The sequence below is a fragment of the Eucyclogobius newberryi genome, unplaced genomic scaffold (assembly GCF_026437365.1).
Source record: "Eucyclogobius newberryi isolate DKJ021-1_F unplaced genomic scaffold, fEucNew1.0.hap1 SCAF_9, whole genome shotgun sequence".
Classification (NCBI taxonomy): domain Eukaryota; kingdom Metazoa; phylum Chordata; class Actinopteri; order Gobiiformes; family Gobiidae; genus Eucyclogobius; species Eucyclogobius newberryi.
Window position 1 is genome coordinate 11,147,638 of NW_027316532.1, and position 5,294 is coordinate 11,152,931.

The following is a 5,294-nucleotide window of genomic DNA, read 5'->3' on the forward strand; positions in this document are numbered from 1 at the left end:
GAGGAGAGGAGACAGGGAGAGGGAAGGAGAGGAGAGGGAAGGAGAGGAGACAAGGAGAGGAGAGGTAAGGAGACAAGGAGAGGAGACAGGGAGAGAGGAGACAAGGGAGACAAGGAGAGGAGAGGGAAGGAGACAGGGAGAGGAGAGGGAAGGAGACAAGGAGAGGAGAGGAGACAGGGAGAGGGAAGGAGAGGAGAGGGAAGGAGAGGAGACAAGGAGAGGAGAGGTAAGGAGACAAGGAGAGGAGACAGGGAGAGAGGAGACAAGGGAGACAAGGAGAGGAGAGGGAAGGAGACAGGGAGAGGAGAGGGAAGGAGACAAGGAGCGGAGAGGAGACAAGGAGAGGAGAGGGAAGGAGACAAGGAGCGGAGAGGAGACAGGGAGATGAGAGGGAAGGAGACAAGGAGAGGAGAGGAGACAGGGAGATGAGAGGGAAGGAGACAAGGAGAGGAGAGGAGACAGGGAGAGAGGAGACAAGGAGAGGGAAGGAGACAAGGGAGACAAGGAGAGGAGAGGGAAGGAGACAAGGAGAGGAGAGGAAACAAGGAGAGAGGAAACGAGGAGAGAGGAGACAAGGAGAGGAGAGGAAAGGAGAAAAGGAGAGGAGACAGGGAGAGGAGAGAAAGGAGGGAGGAGAGAAAGGAGGGAGAGGAGAGCGGGGAGAGGAGACAAGGAGAGGACAGGAGACCGACCCAGGGACAGACACGCCCACAGCGAGGACACAGGCAAGGAGGGAGAGGGAAGGAAGGAGACAAGGAGGGGAGAGGAGAGGAAGGGAGAGGAAAGGAGACAAGGAGAGGAGACAGGGAGAGAGGAGACAAGGGAGACAAGGAGAGGAGAGGGAAGGAGACAGGGAGAGGAGAGGGAAGGAGACAAGGAGAGGAGAGGAGACAGGGAGAGGGAAGGAGAGGAGAGGGAAGGAGAGGAGACAAGGAGAGGAGAGGTAAGGAGACAAGGAGAGGAGACAGGGAGAGAGGAGACAAGGGAGACAAGGAGAGGAGAGGGAAGGAGACAGGGAGAGGAGAGGGAAGGAGACAAGGAGCGGAGAGGAGACAAGGAGAGGAGAGGGAAGGAGACAAGGAGCGGAGAGGAGACAGGGAGATGAGAGGGAAGGAGACAAGGAGAGGAGAGGAGACAGGGAGATGAGAGGGAAGGAGACAAGGAGAGGAGAGGAGACAGGGAGAGAGGAGACAAGGAGAGGGAAGGAGACAAGGGAGACAAGGAGAGGAGAGGGAAGGAGACAAGGAGAGGAGAGGAAACAAGGAGAGAGGAAACGAGGAGAGAGGAGACAAGGAGAGGAGAGGAAAGGAGAAAAGGAGAGGAGACAGGGAGAGGAGAGAAAGGAGGGAGGAGAGAAAGGAGGGATAGGAGAGAGAGGAGAGGAGACAAGGAGAGGACAGGAGACCGACGCAGGGACAGACACGCCCACAGCGAGGACACAGGCAAGGAGGGAGAGGGAAGGAAGGAGACAAGGAGGGGAGAGGAGAGGAAGGGAGAGGAAAGGAGACAAGGAGAGGAGAGGAAATTAGACAAAGAGGAAAGGAAAGGAGACAAAGAGGAGAAGTAAGGAAAAGAGAGAGGAGAGAAGACAAGGAGAGGAAAAGAGAAGAGGAAAGAAGGGGAAAAAACAAAGAGGAGAGGAGAGAAAAGGAGACAAGAAGAAAAAGGGAGAGCAGAGGAGGATACGAGAAATGTGAAATGGTCACATTTATGTAATGCTTTTCTACCATTAAGGCACTTTACATCAAGGAACCAGTCACACTCTCACTCACACAAGAAGCACTCTACCACTGAGCTACTGCCGCCCCAGGGGTCAGAGTGCGCTGTGGGGTCAGATGCTGCTGTGGTCACGCCAGAACATTGCGCCATGGGTCAGAGCGCCGTGGGGTCAGAGCGCCTGGAGCAGCTGCTGTTTCCACCTGCGGCTGCTGCAAAAGGAAGAGGCCAGTGCAGTTCGCAGCGCGTCCAGCAGAGGGCGACAGGAGCTCAGTCACTGGAATGAACGGTTGTAATAATGTGCAAATTATTCAGTAAAAAATGGACACATGATCCCTTTATGTGCACGTGATCAAGCCCACGTGGAGCACTCATGTAACAGTCATTCTTTAGTAAGTATTAATTAGTTTACATATTATACTGTCATATTTTCTCATTTTGATATATATCGAGAGAGAGCGAGAGCGATATATATATATATATATATATATATATATATATATATATATATATAGATATATATAGATATATATAGATATATATAGATATATATATATATATATATATATATATATATATATATATATATATATATAGATATATATATATATATATATATATATAGATATATATATATATATATATATATATAGATATATATATATATATATATATAGATATATATATATATATATATATAGATATATATATATATATATATATATATATATATATAGATATATATATATATATATATATATATATATCTATATATATATATATATATAGATATATATATATATATATATATATCTATATATATATATATATATATATAGATATATATATATATATATATATCTATATATCTATATCTATATATCTATATCTATATATCTATATCTATATATCTATATATATATCTATATATATATATATATATATATATATATATATATATATATATATATATATATATATATATATATATATATATATATAAGAGGAAGGGAGAGGAAAGGAGACTGGGAGATGAGAGGAAAAGAGAGGAGAGACAAGGAGAGGAGAGGAGACAAGGAGAGGAGAGGAAAGAAGACAAGGAGAGCAGACAAAGATTTAAAAAAAAATATATTTATGGCAACATTCTCCAACAAACCATACTTAAAGATATTAAATTAACTCAGCGGAAGTGAAAGTGTGACTGTGCCGCCCCTGGCCCCACCCCCCGTGTCACCCCTGGCCCCTCCCCCTGGCCCCCATGTAAAACCACCACAAACAGACTGAATAAAGTCATGACATATTTATCGTCTTTAGGGGAACATGTTTATTTGAGTTAGTGTTGGACAAATGGGTGAGAATGGGCTCAATAATGCAAATCAAACAGCTTTACGATTCCTCTATCGCCTCTGACAGTGAGATGGAGACGCCGCCAAACTGAACAGGACAAAAGCAAACATACCGTAGTTTCCGCACTATAAGGCGCACTGGATTTTCAATCATTTTTCGTATATAAGCGAAACAAAACATGTACCAGACAAAATCACTCTGTCAGTGAGCACAACCAGAATTCATCCATATATAAGGCTTTAAGGGGCACTGCCGTCTTATGAGAAAATTAAAGGCTTTTAAGTGCGCCTTATAGTGGGGAAAATACGGTATTTACACCGTATTCTTTGGCTTCAATTAGGGATTTTGTGACTCTTGTCAATTATTGGCGTTATTAATCATATCGTCTAGTTTGGAACGGTTTAAGGCTTATTTCATAAATCTCTGCACCGCTGCATTTGTCAAACTCTTTTCTTGGATCTAAAAGCTTCCGGTTACAGGGCGTCGTCCATCTCTCTGCAGAAAACAAACGACATCGTTTTATCGGCCCGTTCAAACCGAGCGGACTCTACGGGGATTCTGCACGGTTCGTGGCGGCTTCAGGACGTTCGTACCAGCATCGTGGATTTTACAAGACTGATCAGTAAAACTAAATAAATAAATAAATAAGGATCATGTCTGTCAAATGTATTTATAGGTTTTTAAGAAAAGAAAAGTAAAAAAAAAACATGCTAGAAATGTGTCTAGATACAAATCGCGACAGGGCGGAGTCAAGTGGGATAATATTTCAGTTTGAAAGAAATATTCATAATGTCTGAAGCTCAAACTGTGGCTTCAGTTTTGAAATGTTTGTGGCCAAAAAACAATCCAAAACAAACTAACACGTGGAACATTCTGGAGAAGCAGTTTTGGAACAGTTCAGAAAACTTACTGCTGGATTAGGACTTGCCAAACGAATAGAAGGTATTCGCATGCACTAGTGTCGTGTCGTCAGGGCAACCAAGGCAATCTGTGACCAATACAATCGAAAATGACCGCGTGTCACAATTATATTCAAATTGTTGTAAAATATATCCAAATAAGACGGTTTTTCCCTCACTTCTGCTGCTGAAGTTTGGCTGAACTCATTGTGTTTAGTGACCTCTACAGGCCGCTGGACGAAACTGCACAGGAAGCATGATTCTTCTTCTCCCTCAGCCACTTGGCCAGATTTTTTTTTCACTTTTCTATTATTCACTAAATATTGATGCCCAGGTCTGATTTCCCATCCATAAAAGCCACTGATATGCACTGATAAGCACTGATAAAGGAGAGAAAATATGATTCCAAAAAGAAAAGTGGCATAGATTCCATATGTGATTTGACCAAAGAAATACGAACATGCTTAACTACAGAATACTCGTTTTGTATACTTCGATTTCCAAAGGGCCCTGGGCAGTACTTCTGTAATACTGTAAACACTTCAAATTAAGCTTTAAATGTGACGTGAATCAACATTAAACATACACTGTACAAACCATGATATGCATTTTTCAGACTGTAAAAGTGACAATGATCGACGGTGGAATTAAACAAAACTGTCGTCATTTAACACGTGTGGGACCAAAGCTACTTTTTCTTTTACAGCAGAATAAAGGAAAATAAATCTGTTCAAATCTAAATTAAATCTAACATTTTTGTGCCCAATAGTGTGGCGTGGCCCAAGTCCTGATTCAACGGAACAGAACGAAATGAAATGGACCCAAAGTGACACGTGTGAATCAGAAAAACCTGGGACTCCTCCTCCTGCAGGCTCCTCCTCCTGCAGGCTCAGGACTCCTGCAGGCTCTGGACTCCTGCAGGCTCTGGACTCCTGCAGGCTCTGGACTCCTGCAGGCTCTGGACTCCTGCAGGCTCTGGACTCCTGCAGGCTCTGGACTCCTGCAGGCTCTGGACTCCTGCAGGCTCTGGACTCCTGCAGGCTCTGGACTCCTCCTCCTGCAGGCTCTGGACTCCTGCAGGCTCAGGACTCCTGCAGGCTCAGGACTCCTCCTCCTGCAGGCTCAGGACTCCTCCTCCTGCAGGCTCAGGACTCCTCCTCCTGCAGGCTCAGGACTCCTCCTCCTGCAGGCTCAGGACTCCTCCTCCTGCAGGCTCAGGAGACTCCTCCTCCGGCAGGCTCAGGAGACTCCTCCTCCTGCAGGCTCAGGAGACTCCTCCTCCTGCAGGCTCAGGAGACTCCTCCACCTGCAGGCTCAGGACCCCTCCTCCAC